We start from the raw sequence: 22,520 nt of genomic DNA, 5'->3' as shown, positions 1-22,520 counted from the left end.
CCGTTCTGTATATGAGGTCCCCTGCTCAATGCTTTCATCAAACTGTCCAATGTTTCCAACAATTCACACCATTTTCATTTCTCAATAGGATCCTGATTGTCCTCAACCACAGCAATAGTTTCCTCAGTCACGTGATCATCATTCACTTCGCTCATTTAGCAGTTTTTAATTCCAAAGTTCTTTGGTTTAGTTTAAGTTTAATTAATGTCCTTTCCTTTCATCACTGTATATTCCTCCCTTTCTAATCAAGTTGTTTTCCCGCTCTGACATCTGTCTCGGGTCCTTTTCTGCCGTCCATGATGATGTTAATTCTCTCTGTTAGCTCCACTTCCCTCCATGATGATGTTAATTCTCTCTGTTAGCTCCACTTCCCTTCATGATGATGTTAACTCTCTCTGTTAGCTCCACTTCCCTCCATGATGATGTTAACTCTCTCTGTTAGCTCCACTTCCCTCCATGATGATGTTAACTCTCTCTGTTAGCTCCACTTCCCTCCATGATGATGTTAACTCTCTCTGTTAGCTCCACTTCCCTCCATGATGATGTTAACTCTCTGTTAGCTCCACTTCCCTCCATGATGATGATAACTCTCTCTGTTAGCTCCACTTCCCTCCATGATGATGTTAACTCTCTCTGTTAGCTCCACTTCCCTCCATGATGATGTTAACTCTCTCTGTTAGCTCCACTTCCCTCCATGATGATGTTAACTCTCTCTGTTAGCTCCACTTCCCTCCATGATGATGTTAACTCTCTCTGTTAGCTCCACTTCCCTCCATGATGATGTTAACTCTCTCTGTTAGCTCCACTTCCCTCCATGATGATGTTAACTCTCTCTGTTAGCTCCACTTCCCTCCATGATGATGTTAACTCTCCATGATGATGTTAACTCTCTCTGTTAGCTCCACTTCCCTTCATGATGATGTTAACTCTCTCTGTTAGCTCCACTTCCCTCCATGATGATAACTCTCTCTTAGTTCCACTATGCACTTGCCTCTGCTAGTAACACACTGTGTTAACATTAGCCTAGACTGAACCACAGAAAATAACCGTTTTAAACAGTTGTAAAAACCAACTTCTTCCAGACAGAATAGTTCCTGTAGATTCAGACTCATCACCAATCTGTTGTTATGTTTTGTGGGTTTCATAACCAGGTCTGTATAACAATTCAATAATGATGAGACGGGAGACAGGAATCAGTTCAACCATTTATCTGGAACGTGATCATCTCAACACATACAAACCCCCATGATGCTCTGCGGCACAACCCCAATATACAGCAAATACATCAATAAATAAGTAAGTGGACACAAAACAAAACTTAGAGGATTTAAATGTTCAGTTCTAGAAAGTAGGGCCATGGGACAGGGTCAGAAAGGTCATTATAACACAGTGAAGTAGGGCCATGGGACAGGGTCAGAAAGGTCATTATAACACAGTGAAGTAGGACCATGGGACAGGGTCAGAAAGGTCATTATAACACAGTGAAGTAGGACCATGGGACAGGGTCAGAAAGGTCAGTTACATGGGACCCAGAGGACTTTAAATGTCCATTATAACACAGTGAAGTAGGGCCATGGTACAGGGTCAGAAAGGTCATTATGTTTGATACCTGGTTACAGAGGTGACATAACAAGCATAAGGTCCATTATAACACAGGGAAGTAGGACCATGGGACAGGGTCAGAAAGGTCATTATAACACAGTGAAGTAGGGCCATGGGACAGGGTCAGAAAGGTCAGTTACATCAGGTCCATTATAACACAGTGAAGTAGGGCCATGGGACAGGGTCAGAAAGGTCAGTATGTTTGATACCTGGTTACAGAGGTGACATAACAAGCATAAGGTCCATTATAACACAGTGAAGTAGAGGTGGGAGCTAAAAGCAGACATGGACAGTGAGACGGTGTGAGGAGGTCAGGGGTCAAACACTAGATCAGGACAGGTAGAAATGGCAGGGCTGGAAATAGACAGAGACACATTCTGATCATGGCTCAGACCTGACCTGAGACACCCAATCAGAAGATGCCATAACAGAGTCCTGACCTGAGACACCCAATCAGAAGATGCCATAACAAAGTCCTGACCTGAGACACCCAATCAGAAGATGTCATAATAAAGTCCTGACCTGAGACACCCAATCAGAAGATGTCATAACAAAGTCCTGACCTGAGACACCCAATCAGAAGATGCCATAACAAAGTCCTGACCTGAGACACCCAATCAGAAGATGTCATAACAAAGTCCTGACCTGAGACACCCAATCAGAAGATGTCATAACAAAGTCCTGACCTGAGACACCCAATCAGAAGATGTCATAACAAAGTCCTGGCCAGTAGGCTTTATGGGATTTCCTTTCATCAACATCCAAAACATTTAAATGAGGCATCTGTCAATAAAAAGTCACTTTAGAGCTTTAAAGAAAGGACACGACTTCCGCCTTGTTAGGCGGGCGACGTCACCGACCTTCTAGCCATCGCTGATCCATTTTTCATTTTCCATTTGTTTTGCCTTGTTTCACACCGCTTTCAATCCCATCAATTACATGTTGTGTATTTAACCCTCTCTTTCCCCTCATGTCCTTGTTGGAGATTGTTTGATTGTATGCGCGATGGGTTTTGTACCCACTTTTTATTATTTTTGTATATTTTGGTTTTGGAGTTATTTTTTAGCGACACCGTTTATATCAAGTTCATTCTCCTTCCGACCAATTACAGTTCGCCTGCACCTGACTTCCGACCAACACACACCATTATAGATGGAATAATGAAAGGATGGAATGACTTAGTGTTACTACCATTTAGTGAAAGGATGGAATGACTTAGTGTTACTACCATTTAGTGAAAGGATGGAATGACTTAGTGTTACTACCATTTAGTGAAAGGATGGAATGACTTCAGAGTGTTACTACCATTTAGTGAAAGGATGGAATGACTTAGTGTTACTACCATTTAGTGAAAGGATGGAATGACTTAGTGTTACTACCATTTAGTGAAAGGATGGAATGACTTAGTGTTACTACCATTTAGTGAAAGGATGGAATGACTTAGTGTTACTACCATTTAGTGAAAGGATGGAATGACTTAGTGTTACTACCATTTAGTGAAAGGATGGAATGACTTAGTGTTACTACCATTTAGTGAAAGGATGGAATGACTTGTGTGTGTCAGGTTATTATTTACAGGGACACTGAGGAGTCATCACCCCAAACCCAAAACCCTGGATAGAGGGGCTCAGTGAATGTGGAGGTGGAGGTGAATGTGATCAGGTGGGTCAGTGTGTCAGAGGAGGCTCTATAGAAGGACAGAGTGCCGGCTGGCCAGTCCAGATACACTCCTACTCTGTGGGAGCCGGAGGAGGGGACGTGTATGGTAGTGAGATCACTATTGTGCCAGGCTCTGTAACTGCTGTCAGAGCAGAACAGACTCCAGGACTTGTCATTGTATCCAATCAGACAGTCCTCAGCCTCTCCTCTCCTGCTGATTCCTTTATATGTCACTCCTATTCCAGCCCCTCCCCCACTCCTCTCTACCTCCCAGTAACAGCGCCCAGTCAGACCCTCTCTACACAGCACCTGTCCGCGGTCTTCAAATCTCTCTGGGTGATCAGGATACGGCTGCTCCTCTCTCCCACATGTCACCTTTCTGTTCTCCTCAGACAGAGAGAGGCGTCTGTTTACTGTGTTTGGGTCCAGTGTGAGATCACAGACATCTGATGGATGAAACCAGACACAATATTAGAAATCATCATCATTCACATTAGAATATTAACTCAGTTTTCACTAATTCATTTAAAGTAGATGTTTCTAGGTATCAAAAGGAGAAGTTAAGGTAACTTGAGACTTGTTGAATGATCATATGTTATACTGTATGGTTATATAAAACACACTTATTCCCATGAATTACACACACACACACACACACACACACACACACACACACACACACACACACACACACACACACACACACACACACACACACACACAAAGCAACTCTTTGTAAACTTTGGTGTCCCTGATTTCTGCTTCTGTAGAACTACAGCTGATATTTAATATGACCAAGTCAGTAATGATGGTGGTCTTTGACTTTGACTTAACTTGAATTAAGACTTATTAATGACTTATTAGTCATATTCTTCACAGCAGTCAACACTCACATTTTCTAAGCCCAGGTTTCATTGTGTACTCTCCACCATGTTCCACACTGTAGCGGTAAGCAGAAGAACAGACAGTCATTGAGGGATACACCTGAACTCACACACACACACAGGACACACACACACACCAAATAACTAAGAATGTTCGTCTGTGTGTGTGTGTCTCCAGTGTGTGTGTGTGTGTGTCTCTAGTTCGTATGTACAGTGTGTGCCCATTGTGTGTGTCCAGTGTGTGTCCAGTGTGTGTGTCCAGTGTGTGTCCAGTGTGTGTGTCCAGCGTGTGTCCAGTGTGTGTGTCCAATGTCTGTGTGTGTGTGTGTGTCCAGTGTCTGTGTGTGTGTGTGTCCAGTATGTGTCCAGTGTGTGTCCAGTGTGTGTCCAGTGTGTGTCCAGTGTCAACACACTGGAAACACTGAACACAGGACACACGCTGGACACACACTGGACACACACACACACACACTGGACACACACAGGACACACACACACACAGCATATAACTTTGTCCAAGTGGTGGTCAGAATGTTTGTCTTAACTAGCCTGATAAGTCAAACATGTCTGATATGAACATTGACATAAACCCTCTACATACTTGAGTTTCTCCAGTCTGCAGTGTGGATCCTCCAGTCCAGCAGAGAGCAGTCTGACTCCTGAGTCTCCTGGGTGATTGTAGCTCAGGTCCAGCTCTCTCAGGTGTGAGGGGTTTGACCTCAGAGCTGAGACCAGAGAAGCACAGCCTTCCTCTGTGACTAGACAGCCTGACAGCCTGCAAAGAGTCAAATCATATTAAAATCACACTTGTCATCACGTTGACCATTTGGGGGAGGTTTATGACCCCCATAAATACCTGTCCCCTTCTTCCTCTCTCTACCGATGTGACTATTGAAAATCCCTTTGTTAACATGGAGAGTCTGGGAACATCAAAAGGTGGGAAACGGAACCCTATTTTCCAATCAGCTGATGATATAAACTGTATCTTGGTTCTCAGGTTCACATGGCATTGTTGTGCAATTTAAATGTTTAAATATGAAACTATTTGTGAAAGATGAAATGTAATTTTAGCTTCTAAATGAGAGAGTTGTTTTTCATGAGTGAACTATGCTCAACTCAGTGGCCCCGCCCATGTGAACAGACATGGGTTGTAAACTATGAAACACGGCCCTCTCTCCCAACCCTATATAAGACCCTTTATGAAAATGTAACTTTCTGTTCCGAGGACGTTAGGGCGACAGTCCTACGTTAAAAGGGCTCCGATAATAACCTAATGAAATTAGCATCGAATTTCAACGTGAAGATGACAGTCAACATGCCGAAAGGATGAATTTCGACTATACCAGTCAGAATATAGCATAAGCTTAAAGTATGGCAACTTTGTATGAACTTTGAACTCTTATTCACTAAAGAAGTGCTACCCTCTCCGCGCTCTAAACGTGGGCTAGGAGAGGACGGACAGAGTATCCATTCTACCACGCTGAAGTTCACCACTAGGCTTTTCTTATGAGGACCAGAGATCCATGCTGGACCACCCGGCCTTCCATCTATGAACAACCGATCGACTTGCAGCTCAGAGTAAATATTTATTCCATTTTCCTTTTTCAAATGGGCAGGTATTTAGAATGCATAAGATACTGTATTTACGATAGCATAGCATTTTATGGCCCATTAGAGACACAAAACCTTTTTGCTCCTCAGTCTTCCCACACTTTCACTCAAACCCAACCCTCCTTTCTTTGTGTAACCAGCCATCATTTCGGTTCCGTCCGCTAGGGACGCTTTCCTTTATGACATCATTCGTAATCAATGTATGATCCATTCTGTGTAGATGTAATTCTGTGTGATTATTTAGGTATAATATTAATTACAGAGAAATGATTTTATAGAATAGCATGTTATATCACTTAATCCGGCAGAGCCAAAGACACGACACACTGATATACTTTGGTGGTGAAAGTAGAGTGGCAGTATATTTTTTCAACATATTCAGATATCATTGTCCTGAAACCTGCCATATCTATTCATAAATGTATGTATCATTATTAGAAATGACTAATTATCATAATATAATATAATATAATATACAGAAGAATATACATAACTGTCTTCTGATTTATATTTTCTTGTTTGATATTGTAAATTTAATAGAGAGAAAAACATGTCGTACAAATATTTGAGTAGACTGACAGGACCAGTTTAAAAAGCAACGTCAGTCAAAAGACAGACAGTGAGGTATCATATTTAGATTGTATTGAGTAAACAGTCCACACCATATCTATTTAGACAGTGAGGTATCAGATATAGATTGTATTGAGTATACAGTCCACACCATATCTATTTAGACAGTGAGGTATCAGATATAGATTGTATTGAGTATACAGTCCACACCATATCTATTTAGACAGTGAGGTATCAGATATAGATTGTATTGAGTATACAGTCCACACCATATCTATTTAGACAGTGAGGTATCAGATATAGATTGTATTGAGTATACAGTCCACACCATATCTATTTAGACAGTGAGGTATCAGATATAGATTGTATTGAGTATACAGTCCACACCACATCTATTTAGACAGTGAGGTATCAGATATAGATTGTATTGAGTATACAGTCCACACCATATCTATTTAGACAGTGAGGTATCAGATATAGATTGTATTGAGTATACAGTGTTCTCTCAAAATGACACAACGACTATTTTCCAGTTGAACGTTTACTAAACTGTATTACCACAATACATGGTTACTATGACACTCAGGCCAGGTCCATCAACAATAACACTCCCAGGTATACTAATAACAGAGTTATATCACCGTAGTAACAGAAATATACAGGGACTTAGAGGTTAGCATGTTTTGTTGTATCCTCTGTTATTGGTTATGATGAGAGGTTAGCATGTTTTGTTGTAGCCTCTGTTATTTGTAATGGTGAGAGGTTAGCATGTTTTGTTGTAGCCTCTGTTATTGATAATCGTGAGAGGTTAGTATGTTTTGTTGTAGCCTCTGTTATTGGTAATGGTGAGAGGTTAGCATGTTTTGTTGTAGCCTCTGTTATTGGTAATGGTGAGAGGTTAGTATGTTTTGTTGTAGTCTCTATTATTGGTAATGGTGAGAGGTTAGCATGTTTTGTTGTAGCCTCTGTTATTGGTAATGGTAAACACATGTGGATCTGGTGATTAGTTATCACTTGTTGACCAACTACAGGAATACTGACCTCAGAGTCTCCAGTTTACAGTGGGGATTCCCCAGTCCAGCAGAGAGCAGCTTCACTCCTGAATCCTTCAGGTCATTGTTACTCAGGTCCAGCTCTCTCAGGTGTGAGGGGTTTGACTCCAGAGCTGAGACCAGAGAAGCACAGCCTTCCTCTGTGACTAGACAGCCTGACAGCCTGCAAAGAGTCATATTAAAATCACACTGATATTCTTTGGTGGTGCAAAAAGTGGCAGTTTTTTTTTCAACATTTTCAGATACATCAGTCTCCTGAAACCTGCCATATCTATTCATAAATGAACGAATATATCATTATTAGAAATGACAAATTATCCAAGTATTGTTTGTAGATAGAAAGATGCAAATTAACAAATATTTGAGTAGACTGACCAGACCAGTTTAAAAGCAGTATCAGTCAGAAGACAGACAGTGAGGTATCAGATTTAGAATGTATTGAGTATACAGTCCACACCATATCTATTTAGACAGTGAGGAATCAGATTTAGATTGTATTGAGTATACAGTCCACACCATATCTATTTAGACAGTGAGGTATCAGATTTAGATTGTATTGAGTATACAGTCCACACCATATCTATTTAGACAGTGAGGTATCAGATTTAGATTGTATTGAGTATACAGTCCACATCATATCTATTTAGACAGTGAAGCTAACATTTTATACGTGTCTCTATTCTCCAGCATTTTGGATTTCAGATCAAATGTTTCATATGAGGTGACAGTATGTAATGTCTGATTTGAGGGTATTTTAATACATATCTGTTTCACTGTTTAGAAATGAAAACACTTTATGTATCTAGTCCCCCTATTTGAAGAAGTCAAATGTATTCTGACCAATTTACTTATAGTGTATTAAAGTAGTCAAAAGTTTAGTATTTGGTTGTAAACTCGTTGATTGCATTTGCAGTTTGTTTTGATTGTGTTATGTTTTGGTTCAAATCAAATCAAATTTTATTTGTCACATACACATGGTTAGCAGATGTTAATGCGAGTGTAGCGAAATGCTTGTGCTTCTAGTTCCGACAATGCAGTAATAACCAACAAGTAATCTAACTAACAATTCCAAAACTACTGTCTTATACACAGTGTAAGGGGACAAAGAATATGTACATAAGGATATATGAATGAGTGATGGTACAGAGCAGCATAGGCAAGATACACTAGATGGTATCGAGTACAGTATATACATATGAGATCAGTATGTAAACAAAGTGGCATAGTTAAAGTGGCTAGTGATACATGTATTACATAAGGATACAGTCGATGATAGAGAGTACAGTATATACGTATGCATATGAGATGAATAATGTAGGGTAAGTAACATTATATAAGGTAGCATTATTTAAAGTGGCTAGTGATATATTTACATCATTTCCCATCAATTCCCATTATTAAAGTGGCTGGAGTTGAGTCAGTGTCAGTGTGTTGGCAGCAGCCACTCAATGTTAGTGGTGGCTGTTTAACAGTCTGATGGCCTTGAGATAGAAGCTGCTTTTCAGTCTCTCGGTCCCAGCTTTGATGCACCTGTACTGACCTCGCCTTCTGGATGATAGCGGGGTGAACAGGCAGTGGCTCGGGTGGTTGATGTCCTTGATGATCTTTATGGCCTTCCTGTAACATCGGGTGGTGTAGGTTCCTGGAGGGCAGGTAGTTTGCCCCCGGTGATGCGTTGTGCAGACCTCACTACCCTCTGGAGAGCCTTACGGTTGAGGGCGGAGCAGTTGCCGTACCAGGCGGTGATACAGTCCGCCAGGATGCTGTCGATTGTGCATCTGTAGAAGTTTGTGAGTGCTTTTGGTGACAATTTCTTCAGCCTCCTGAGGTTGAAGAGGCGCTGCTGCGCCTTCTTTACGATGCTGTCTGTGTGAGTGGACCAATTCAGTTTGTCTGTGATGTGTATGCCGAGGAACTTAAAACTTGCTACCCTCTCCACTACTGTTGCATCGATGTGGATAGGGGGGTGTTCCCTCTGCTGTTTCCTGAAGTCCACAATCATCTCCTTAGTTTTGTTGACGTTGAGTGTGAGGTTATTTTCCTGACACCACACTCCGAGGGCCCTCACCTCCTCCCTGTAGGCCGTCTCGTCGTTGTTGGTAATCAAGCCTACCACTGTTGTGTCGTCCGCAAACTTGATGATTGAGTTGGAGGCGTGCGTGGCCACGCAGTCGTGGGTGAACAGGGAGTACAGGAGAGGGCTCAGAAGGCACCCTTGTTGAGCCCCAGTGTTGAGGATCAGCGGGGAGGAGATGTTGTTGCCTACCCTCACCACCTGGGGGCGGCCCGTCAGGAAGTCCAGTACCCAGTTGCACAGGGCGGGGTCGAGACCCAGGGTCTCGAGCTTGATGACGAGCTTGGAGGGTACTATGGTGTTGAATGCCGAGCTGTAGTCAATGAACAGCATTCTCACATTGGTATTCCTCTTGTCCAGATGGGTTAGGGCAGTGTGCAGTGTGGTTGAGATTGCATCGTCTGTGGACCTATTTGGGCGGTAAGCAAATTGGAGTGGGTCTAGGGTGTCAGGTAGGGTGGAGGTGATATGGTCCTTGACTAGTCTCTCAAAGCACTTCATGATGACGGAAGTGAGTGCTACGGGGCGGTAGTCGTTTAGCTCAGTTACCTTAGCTTTCTTGGGAACAGGAACAATGGTGGCCCTCTTGAAGCATGTGGGAACAGCAGACTGGTATAGGGATTGATTGAATATGTCCGTAAACACACCGGCCAGCTGGTCTGCGCATGCTCTGAGGGCGCGGCTGGGGATGCCGTCTGGGCCTGCAGCCTTGCGAGGGTTAACACGTTTAAATGTCTTACTCACCTCGGCTGCAGTGAAGGAGAGACCGCATGTTTTCGTTGCAGGCCGTGTCAGTGGCACTGTATTGTCCTCAAAGTGGGCAAAAAGTTATTTAGTCTGCCTGGGAGCAAGACATCCTGGTCCATGACTGGGCTGGATTTCTTCCTGTAGTCCGTGATTGACTGTAGACCCTGCCACATGCCTCTTGTGTCTGAGCCGTTGAATTGAGATTCTACTTTGTCTCTGTACTGACGCTTAGCTTGTTTGATAGCCTTGCGGAGGGAATAGCTGCACTGTTTGTATTCGGTCATGTTACCAGACACCTTGCCCTGATTAAAAGCAGTGGTTCGCGCTTTCAGTTTCACACGAATGCTGCCATCAATCCACGGTTTCTGGTTAGGGAATGTTTTAATCGTTGCTATGGGAATGACATCTTCAACGCACGTTCTAATGAACTCGCACACCGAATCAGCGTATTCGTCAATATTGTTATCTGACGCAATACGAAACATATCCCAGTCCACGTGATGGAAGCAGTCTTGGAGTGTGGAGTCAGCTTGGTTGGACCAGCGTTAGACAGACCTCAGCGTGGGAGCCTCTTGTTTTAGTTTCTGTCTGTAGGCAGGGATCAACAAAATGGAGTCGTGGTCAGCTTTTCCGAAAGGGGGTCGGGGCAGGGCCTTATATGCGTCGTGGAAGTTAGAGTAACAATGATCCAAGGTCTTTCCACCCCTGGTTGCGCACTCGATATGCTGATAAAATTTTGGGAGTCTTGTTTTCAGATTAGCCTTGTTAAAATCCCCAGCTACAATGAATGCAGCCTCCGGGTAAATGGTTTCCAGTTTGCAAAGAGTTAAATAAAGTTCGTTCAGAGCCTTCGATGTGTCTGCTTGGGGGGGATATATACGGCTGTGATTATAATCGAAGAGAATTCTCTTGGTAGATAATGCGGTCTACATTTGATTGTGAGGAATTCTAAATCAGGTGAACAGAAGGATTTGAGTTCCTGTATGTTTCTTTCATCACACCATGTCACGTTAGCCATAAGGCATACGCCCCCGCCCCTCTTCTTACCAGAAAGATGTTTGTTTCTGTCGGCGTGGAGAAACCCGTTGGCTGCACCGCCTCGGATAGCCTTGGTTGTGTTTTGGGTTATTGTCACGCCCTGGTCGAAGTATTTTGTGTTTATCTTCATTTATTTGGTCAGGCCAGGGTGTGGCATGGGGTTTTTGTATGTGGTGTGTTGGTATTGGGATTGTAGCTTAGTGGGGTGTTCTAGATAAGTCTATGGCTGTCTGGAGTGGTTCTCAATCAGAGGCAGGTGCTTATCGTTGTCTCTGATTGGGAACCATATTTCGGCAGCCATATTCTTTGAGTTTGTCGTGGGTGATTGTCCTTAGTGTCTTTGTTCCTGTCGCTGTATTTAGTTGACAAGTATAGGCTGTTTCGGTTTTTGTTACATTCTTTGTTTTGTAGTGTTTGTAATTGATTCGTGTTTTACGTTTGTTTATTAAATATGGATCGCAATCTACATGCTGCATTTTGGTCCGACTCTCCTTCACCGCAAGAGAACCATTACAGTTATGTTTTGGGTTATGTTTTGGGTTATGTTTTGCCCAATATTAAAATGGTGGATGGTGTAATGTCTGCTTCCAGCTCACACTCTCAAACACCTAGATCCCCTGAACCACTACAAGGTAGCCATTCCCCTCAGGCCAGGTCCATCAACAGTGACCGTATGAACTCACTACAAGGTAGCCATTCCCCTCAGGCCAGGTCCATCAACAGTGACCGTATGAACTCACTACAAGGTAGCCATTCCCCTCAGGCCAGGTCCATCAACAGTGACAGTATGAACTCACTACAAGGTAGCCATTCCCCTCAGGCCAGGTCCATCAACAGTGACTGTATGAACTCACTACAAGGTAGCCATTCCCCTCAGGCCAGGTCCATCAACAGTGACCCTATGAACTCACTACAAGGTAGACATTTCCCTCAGGCCAGGTCCATCAACAGTGACTGTATGAACTCACTACAAGGTAGCCATTCCCCTCAGGCCAGGTCCATCAACAGTGACCGTATGAACTCACTACAAGGTAGCCATTCCCCTCAGGCCAGGTCCATCAACAGTGACCCTATGAACTCACTACAAGGTAGCCATTCCCCTCAGGTCCATCAACAGTGACTGTATGAACTCACTACAAGGTAGCCATTCCCCTCAGGCCAGGTCCATCAACAGTGACACTCCCAGGCGTACTAATAACAGAGTAATAACTAATAACAGAGTTATATCACCGTAGTAACAGAAATATAGGGAGACTTAAAACATGAACTTAACAATCTCCCACTTTTCTTTAAAGACAAATAAAACAACTAAATAATGAAATGTCCCAAGTATTTAAGTTCCTCATTACAAATGGGTTGTGTGACTCAGTTTATATTTGTCTTTGTCAAGCTGCCACGTTCCATTACTGAGAGTCTTTAGGAACACAAGACCTGATGCTCCCTTTGTAGTCAGACAGTCTACAAGCTGCCACTTTCCATTACTGAGAGTCTTTAGGAACACAAGACCTGATGCTCCCTTTGTAGTCAGACAGTCTACAAGCTGCCACTTTCCATTACTGAGAGTCTTTAGGAACACAAGACCTGATGCTCCCTTTGTAGTCAGACAGTCAGCAAGCTGCTCCTTTCCATTACTGAGAGTCTTTAGGAGCACAAGACCTGATGCTCCCTTTGTAGTCAGACAGTCAGCAAGCTGTTCCTTTTTGGTCGACCACAGAATCCACTAGATTCTCTGTACTTGAATAAGTTCCTTGATGCTGCTAATCTCAAGACAAAGTATTTTCTCTGTGACTTGGTTGACTTCACAGCATCAACTAATGAGTAGTTGTCAGTGACACACTACAGGTAGAATGTGCTGTTTTTTCTCACCAGTGGAAAGCTCTGAGAACAGAGTTGCAAGAAAGATCGCATTGTCAATTCCATCCGCAAGAGCAAGTGTTTCTCCAGCAAGTGTGCTTCGGACAACCCTTCTGATCCTTTTTGACTGCCAACAGATAGGTGAGAATCTTCCTCCTTCACCCATTAACACGATGAGACGTCCACCTTGTGTGCCTCCATCTGTAAGGTTCCCTAGCGAAGCATCACTGAAGACAACTAGTTTCAAAGAGTCATCTTTTCCAACATGCTGAAACTTTAAAGTCACTTGTTGTGATTTCAGATTACAAACAACTTTGTTGTTCCATGAATGGTTTGTACACTGGCGTGTTTTGTGTTAGATGCCAAGTTGCAAACATCAAACATTACATCAGGTCTACTCTGTCTAGCAACCCATAGAATTTGACCTATCTTTGACCTCAACTGATCTGCTTAAATTCCACCGAGGGGAATTCCTTTGTAGGGCTCTTGAAGAATCCATGTGGATGGGTTGAAGAGTCTTGATATAGCTTTCCTGTTGCAACAGTATTGTTCCATTAACTGTAATAAACTCTATGCCAACATAAACATTATCATGCTCCTCATGGCTGACCAGGAAAACAGCTTTGAGGTGTGGAATCACAGTTGTAGCGAAGGTCTGTGAGCCACCCCAGATGAAGTCATCAACATGACAGGTAAGTCCTCCAGTCAAGCCAATAGAAAACTGCAGGATCCACTTGTGATGTTTCTCCACCTGTACTCAGCACTGTTGCCTTGACTTTGCTGTACCAGTAGAGTGATGCACCTGCCAGGCCAGACACAGACCTTTTTAGTGTCCACAGTGTTCCTTCACCCTTAGCTTCAGGCGGAGGTCAGATGTGAATGTCCCTTGATGCTCTGTTCCCTGCAAAAATGCAGATTTGATGAAAATGGAATTAAGTTTCCATTGTTTCTGGCAGATCACTGTCAGCAGCAATCTGAGAGACTCTGAGGCGCCAACTCTTTTGGGAGTTGTCTATCAGCCAGCTCCTCTAAACCTCAAGCCACTAGATGTGTCTTTTGGGAGTTGTTTATCAGCCAGCTCCTCTAAACCTCTAGCCACTAGATGAGTCATTTAGGAGTTGTTTAGCAGCCAGCTCCTCTAAACCTCTAGCCACTAGATGAGTTGTTTAGCAGCCAGCTCCTCTAAACCTCTAGCCACTAGATGAGTCATTTAGGAGTTGTTTAGCAGCCAGCTCCTCTAAACCTCTAGCCACTAGATGAGTCATTTGGGAGTTGTTTAGCAGCCAGCTCCTCTAAACCTCTAGCCACTAGATGAGTCGTTTAGGAGTTGTTTAGCAGCCAGCTCCTCTAAACCTCTAGCCACTAGATGAGTCGTTTGGGAGTTGTTTAGCAGCCAGCTCCTCTAAACCTCTAGCCACTAGATGAGTTGTTTAGCAGCCAGCTCCTCTAAACCTCTAGCCACTAGATGAGTCGTTTGGGAGTTGTTTAGCAGCCAGCTCCTCTAAATCTCTAGCCACTAGATGAGTCGTTTGGGAGTTGTTTAGCAGCCAGCTCCTCTAAACCTCTAGCCACTAGATGAGTCATCTGGGAGTTGTTTAGCAGCCAGCTCCTCTAAACCTCTAGCCACTAGATGAGTCGTTTGGGAGTTGTTTAGCAGCCAGCTCCTCTAAATCTCTAGCCACTAGATGAGTCATCTGGGAGTTGTTTAGCAGCCAGCTCCTCTAAACCTCTAGCCACTAGATGAGTCGTTTGGGAGTTGTTTAGCAGCCAGCTCATCTAAACCTCTAGCCACTAGACATTATTTTGGCACTATTCCAGTTCCATTTGTTGAGACACATTTTTGGCCAATGTCTTTGACTTCCTCAAACTCTCCATTTTTCCTCCAATTACTGAGCTCATCTAGTTTAGCTGAGTCAAATGACACATCCTTTGTTTCAAGTATCATCATTTTGAATGTCATTCTGTGTTCTGTGATTTTTCATTGGTTGAAATCTGATAAGTGACTGGTCAGCTGACTCTGTTGTACCAGAAAGTGTAGCTGGTTCAGAGTACTGCAAGTTGGACCAGTTCTGGTGTTTTCCTTGAGCTTTTCCTGCTCGTCCAATGACGGTTGCTGTGTGTGGAATACCACTTTCTCTGTCCATGTATTTAACAGTTTGTCCAGTTTTCAGACTGGAACAACCATACTGTCTTAACACATGTGTCTGTTGTCATGACATTGGCCTGGGGGGTTGGTTTATGACAGTCATAAATACCTCTTCCCCCCTTTTTCCTCTCTCTACCCTACTGAGGTTACATTTGCAAAAGCCTTGGTTAACATAGAGATACTGGGAACATCAGAAGATGTGGGGAAATGAACTATATTCTGGTAATCCGAACAATTGAACATGTGCGGTGGTACTTAATGAATATGATGTCAGTTCGGTATTCATCTGAGACATTCTCATCAATGATAAGATGACATAAACTCTACAGTGGAAAGTCTACACATCAGAGTTATCGGATTCACATGGAATTGTTGTTCAATTTACATGTTTGAATATGAAATTATTCGTGATGGGATTAAATGTGATTTTAGCTTCTAAAATGTGAGATTTGGGTTTTCATAAGATAGGGGTGCTCAATCAGTGGCCCGCCCCTGTGAAGGGACATGGGCTATAAAACTTTTCAAACACGCCCTCCTCTCCCTTCCTATATAAGCCCTTGACGACAGTATAACCTCCTGTTCCGAAGATGTGAGGACGACGGTTCTATGTCAGAATGGTTCAGATAATAACTACAGAACGAAGCCAACATCAGCGTGTGCTTTGGTTGCGAATGGTATGAACTTTGAACTCTTATTCACTACAGAAGTGATACCTTCTAGCCGTTGAGTTAGCAACAGCAGATGCAAACGAGGTTTAGGAAGGAACAGACAGAGTATCCCGTCTATCACACAATGACGTTACTACAACATATTCAATTGACCACCAGAGACATTCTTCAAAGGACTCGGTTGGGCAACACGGCCTTCCATCTACCACCAACCTACCGAAGCGCAGCTCAGAATAAATATTTATTGCATTTTCCTTTTCCAAATGGGCAGTAATTTAGAATGCATAAGATACTGTATTTACGATAGCACAGCTTCCTCCTTTGTTCCTCAGTCTTCCCGCTCCTTCACTCAAACCCAGCCCCTTTTCTTTTGTTTAACAAGCTGTCATATCTGTTCCGCGCGCTAGGGACGTTTTCCCTTATGAGCTAATTTGTAATCAAGTTATGATTTAATTATGTGTATGTGTATGTGTAATTCTGTGTGATTAGTTAGGTATTTAGTAAATATATAATTGAACCCAATTTTGCATTGCTGATTCAAATTGTTAGCCGGGGTTCGTGCAGATAACCAAGAATTTACAACTTTCAGATGAGGCTGAATTAAGATGACGATTGATATTGACTGCTATTGATGTAAAATATTACTAGGCCTTTAAGAGTTTATTCGAAAGATAACAGCTCTATAAATATTATTTCATGGTGCCCGACTCTCTAGTTAATTACATTTACATGATTAGCTCAATCAGGTGATATTAATTACGGAGAAATTATTTTATTGAATAGCATGTCATATCACTTAATCCGGCATAGCCAAAGACACAACATAATTGGTGCTCCCGTGCGTGGAATCTAAAATAGAATCAGGATTTCATTTTGATTAAGCCTGTATAAGATTGAAAAACAGATGACATAATATACCAAGTTATTGTACACATTTTTGGAGTGTTAAAGACAAACATTATTGTGTGTGTGTGAAGGAAGAAATCTCCTCACTGAATCTCTCGCTCCGTACTCAAGACCTCTATCAAACCATGACAGATAAGTTTGAGACCGAAAGGAGCAAGTGCGACACTCACGTGTCCACTCAGTACTCTAAGTGCTCAAGTGGACTCTGCAATGCAGCAGAATACCACCATTAGGTACCATCTGGAGGAAGTCCAGAATGGTCACGCTCTACAGGGTGACTATCCATCCAAGCAACCGGAGCCCGGTACTCAAAGGAGTGAAGACGATAGGTTTCAGACGTTGCCATTCGGCACTGAGAAATATGGTGCCTCTTGGCCAACAAAGCCAAAGCTTGGCCTTTCGGCCCCACTTTCCCCACAGGATGAAGCCAACCCTCTCCGCCCGCTTGACTCGGAATAACTTGACAAACTCATCAAGAATTTCCCCACCTTTGACCCCGTTCCAGGTCAGCCAAACGATACTGAGACGTTCCTAGCTGACATAGAGGATGCGTTGGATGGCTACCCGAACGCTATGGGTTCTGACAGGGTTTACCTGTTGAAGCGAACGTCAAATAGACACGTGACCAGGTTAATTCACCTACAACATTAACACGTGCTAAATGACTACGCTAACCTTGCCACAGCTTTGAAATTAGAATTCAGTGGTTCTGCGACTCGCAAACACGATAGCTCACTGGCTAACACGGTCAAACAAGCTCGGAATGAACACCCACAAGCTTACTATCATAGGCTTCATTCAGTTTACTTTGGCCTACTCACTGAAACAGGCATGGAAGACCTGTTACCATTTAAACAAATGTTCCTGTCGAACATGTATCCCACCTTCATTACCTACTTTGGCCATGCAGCCCACGTTGGCTTGCCTATCTTACAACTCAGAGAGCTTGCAAGCACAGCTTTTGAGGCATCAAAAGTTCGCAACGCTAAGAGCCCTGACCACTCTGTTTTGAAGATTGACCAGGAGCACTCACATCAGTCAGAGGGTGCATTATCAGGTAGTTTCTACCACGAAACCATGATTCCAATAACCTCTGCGGTCAAAATAACTGTAAAGTACGTCGCCATCAACATGACTACCGCTACAATCGACCTGTTCACTACGTTCCTGCACCCAACCCACACAAAGTGTCAGAGCACAAGGGTAACAAATGGTTGAAGGATGATCAAAACGTAGACCAATGTTCTCCAGAAGTTCCACTACATAAAGAACTAAAACGAGAAACATTTGAGAAAAGGGTAAAAGATAGTCACAAGGACTAGACGGGGAATTACCGGACACCAGGTCCGCAGGAATTAACACCCATAGCAAGGACGTTAAAATTCAAATCTCTCCCGCTCTCATCCGAGACCCTATCCAGGGCCCGCTTGATCAAGAAACAAGCCCACAGGCTTTGTCTATAGACTCTGATACAAAGGTTGCGAAGACAAAGGTCAAACGCTTTGTTAAAGCCAAGCCCACTCAATATCTGAAAAGTCGATCTGCTTCCACCTTGAACAGAATTGACACATCACGTTGTTGTGAAGAACCACTCCACTTTGTGGGGAACATGTTCACTAAACACGAATCAAAACAACCATAGCTAGAAACAGTCCTGGAGGACTGCATAACTTGTCATGCGCTAATTGATTCGGGTGCGACGATATCACTCATCTCTCAAACATTGTTTGATGATCTAAAAAGGGCTTTGAAGCCAACTAAATGTTGGTTAAAAGTGGAACGATGAGACACTACACTTCGAGGGGTCACTCACACTACCTCGCCTCTCACATTGAGGGTCATGCTGAAACTACACTTCAAGGACGTATTGCTCATTCACCCTGTGTATGTTACCAGCCTCAAAACTGTAACCCTGCTACTTGGAGCAAACTTAATTAATCGGTTGCTCCCATTGAAGGATTGGAAAACCAACCAGGTATGGTCACAGGCCACCGTGCCTTCTCTACCGACCACACTGTCTCCCCCTAACGCTAGCTGCAACGCAGTCATTCACGAGGGGTATCTGTCGAAAGCACCCCTTGGGAAAGAGACGTTTAGAAACATCTTGGGGCAGAATCTGATCCAAGGAGATATTACGATATCTCGACACATTCCATCAGCCAATCTGATTGACCATTCTTGTCATGATTTCGAGCCAGCTGTCTCTGTGAATGAGCAACTTCCCTCCTCCTTGCAGTCATGCAATACGGTAGTTGAGATGAACTTCTCTTGCCCTTCGGACACTTCTGTAAACACTGCGGCCGTCTCAGCAAGAAAAACATTGATACGCAGAGTATAATCTGCTTCCGATGACACACCTTACACTTTGTGGGGGACTGTGAACCCTTACAATGACACTAATGGCGTCAGTCCAGCAACTGACCCGGTGACTCCCACTGGTGAAACACTTTACGATATCACAGACCGATATCCTCGTCTCAGTTTGCAGGTACTGAAGAGGTTGCCACACGCGGCCGCGGTGGGGACTGACAGAACTCGGCAGCCACTGCGGTTGCTGTTGAATGGAAATACTCTCATCATTATTCCCAGAACTGCTGAGTCATTTCTGAAGTCTGTCAACTGTAGCATGTCCAAGCTGTCTGTGAAGTTAACAATACCTGTGCTGTCAGAATCTCCATGTGCTCTGTGTCCATCAGAATACAATTCTTACATGGACTCTGTGTGATGTCTTTGTCTAAAATGTTTACACAATAGTGGCCTGAGGTAGTAAGTTCAAGGGTCACTGGTTGTTTAAACATCACTGCCTTGTCATTTTTTTATGTCTATTACAGCCCCTGCCTTCTTGAGGGAAGCTTTGCTTAATAGTACGGGGATAGATATCTGTAGGGACCACCTCTGTTTCAATGTGACACTTAGTCTGACCAATGTTTGCTGGTATCTTGACTCTCTTGGTAGAATGAACGGTTCTCCCATCTCCACATTTAAAGCTCTGTTGTTTGGTTTGTCAATCATATGTTGTACTTCTTTCATATTTAGTTCACTGACACAGCTATCAAGCCATTTCCTAAGGATTCAACTATAAAGATCTCAGTATCAATCACAGCAGACCCTAAGGATTCAACTATACAGATCTCAGTATCAATCACAGCAGACCCTAAGGATTCAACTATAAAGATCTCAGTATCAACCACAGCAGACCCTAAGGATTCAACTACAAAGATCTCAGTATCAACCACAGCAGACCCTAAGGATTCAACTATACAGATCTCAGTATCAACCACAGCAGACCCTAAGGATTCAACTATACAGATCTCAGTATCAACCACAGCAGACCCTAAGGATTCAACTACAAAGATCTCAGTATCAACCACAGCAGACCCTAAGGATTCAACTATACAGATCTCAGTATCAACCACAGCAGACCCTAAGGATTCAACTATATAGATCTCAGTATCAACCACAGCAGACCCTAAGGATTCAACTATACAGATCTCAGTATCAACCACAGCAGACCCTAAGGATTCAACTATACAGATCTCAGTATCAACCACAGCAGACCCTAAGGATTCAACTATATAGATCTCAGTATCAATCACAGCAGATTCTAAGGATTCAACTATACAGATCTCAGTATCAACCACAGCAGATCCTAAGGATTCAACTATAAAGATCTCAGTATCAACCACAGCAGACCCTACGGATTCAACTATAAAGATCTCAGTATCAACCACAGCAGACCCTAAGGATTCAACTATAAAGATCTCAGTATCAACCACAGCAGACCCTAAGGATTCAACTATAAAGATCTCAGTATCAACCACAGCAGATCCTAAGGATTCAAATATACAGATCTCAGTATCAACCACAGCAGACCCTAAGGATTCAACTACAAAGATCTCAGTATCAACCACAGCAGATCCTAAGGATTCAACTATACAGATCTCAGTATCAACCACAGCAGACCCTAAGGATTCAACTACAAAGATCTCAGTGTCAACCACAGCAGATCCTAAGGATTCAACTATACAGATCTCAGTATCAACCACAGCAGACCCTAAGGATTCAACTACAAAGATCTCAGTGTCAACCACAGCAGACCCTAAGGATTCAACTACAAAGATCTCAGTGTCAACCACAGCAGACCCTAACGATTCAACTTTACAGATCTCAGTATCAGAAGCAGATTTGTTTGATGTAATGTTGCTCAATCTCTGTGTTTATATTTTCCTCGGTTAGTTTAACTACTTCATTTTTATGAGGACAGTCTTTAACCCAGTGGTGCTTTGACAAATAGCACATTTTGATCTCCTCCATGCCTGCCCAGTGGATTTGTGCCGGGCAATGGCGCCCCCTCCTGGTTGTCTTGAGAATGTGACGTGTTGGTGCCTTTTCTGACGTGTTGAGTGAGTGACGAGTTGGTGTCACTCACTTGCATTGGCGTGACAGATGTCTTTTCACCCAAAATTATTTTTAGTGTTGACTTCATTGATGCAAAAGTCAGCACAGTCAAAGCCAACTGTTGCTCCCTTACCATCCAGACAGACAGTATCTAGCAACTAGAAAGCTAACACTGTATCCAGGAGAACCATGTCTCTACCATCCAGACAGACAGTATCTAACAACTAGAAAGCTAACACTACATCCAGGAGAACCATGTCTCTACCATCCAGACAGACAGTATCTAACAACTAGAAAGCTAACACTACATCCAGGAGAACCATGTCGTACTTGCACATCTTATTGTAACTCTGTTTGAAATCAATTATGTTGTCCTTCACTGCAACCGAAATGCCTCTAGTAACACTGTCAAAGTGTGAATATGTCTCTAGTAACACTGTCAAAGTGTGAATATGCCTCGTAGGTCTTTCTCTTCTTTAAGAAACCCAGAATCCAGTTCTCTGATCAAAGTTACCATACCGTCATCCTTGTTCAAGTCCTCCAGGGATATTTCCAGTGCTGTATCTCTCACTCTTCCTTCCAGTGATAATACCACCCAAGTGCTTTTTCTTGTCCAGAATAGTAACCAGTGTCCAGATTAGTAACCCGTGTCCAGATTAGTAACCCGTGTCCAGATTAGTAACCTGTGTCCAGATTAGTAACCAGTGTCCAGATTAGTAACCTGTGTCCAGATTAGTAACCAGTGTCCAGATTAGTAACCAGTGTCCAGATTAGTAACCAGTGTAACCAGTGTCCAGATTAGTAACCAGTGTCCAGATTCCAAGTTCATTTTTCCAACTTTCATACAAGCTCTTCTCGTGGAAGCGAAGTGGCACATTGTAGTTATTAGCCATCCTCTGCTACCAATGTTAACTTAAAATGACACAACGACTGTGTTCCTGTTGAACAACGTTTACTAAACCGTATTTACCCAATACATGGTTACCATGGTTACCATGACACTCAGGACAGGCCCACAACACTGTGACTCCCAGGCCAACTAATAACAGAGTGATATCACCGTAGTAACAGAAATGTAGGGATACTTAAAACATGAACTTAACACACAGTCCAAACAACATGTATTTTGACAGTGAAGCTAATATTGTATGGGTTGTGTTATGGGTTATGTTTTGCCCGAAAGGAACTGAATGGTGGATCATGACTGGATTAATCGTATGTCTAAGTGACTAGATAATATGTTCCTAAACACAACTAAATTAATCCTGATGATGCCAGAACTAATACAAATCATAAATGAAAAATGATGAG

The 22,520-nt window shown here is 43.0% G+C and overlaps 1 long non-coding RNA gene across 1 annotated transcript; it reads left to right on the top strand.

Moving 5' to 3' along the window:
• The first annotated feature begins 836 nt into the window (after positions 1–836).
• LOC121844232 lies at positions 837–1,990 on the top strand. The gene is made up of 2 exons (XR_006081899.1): positions 837–1,513; positions 1,688–1,990. It is a non-coding gene; the product is annotated as an uncharacterized LOC121844232 (long non-coding RNA).
• Positions 1,991–22,520: the final 20,530 nt, after the last annotated feature.

This window comes from Oncorhynchus tshawytscha, unplaced genomic scaffold (assembly GCF_018296145.1).
Source record: "Oncorhynchus tshawytscha isolate Ot180627B unplaced genomic scaffold, Otsh_v2.0 Un_contig_1269_pilon_pilon, whole genome shotgun sequence".
In the NCBI taxonomy this organism is placed as follows: Eukaryota; Metazoa; Chordata; class Actinopteri; order Salmoniformes; family Salmonidae; genus Oncorhynchus; species Oncorhynchus tshawytscha.
Note: the sequence above shows the minus strand (reverse complement) of the source record. Positions and strands in the feature narration are given on the sequence as shown.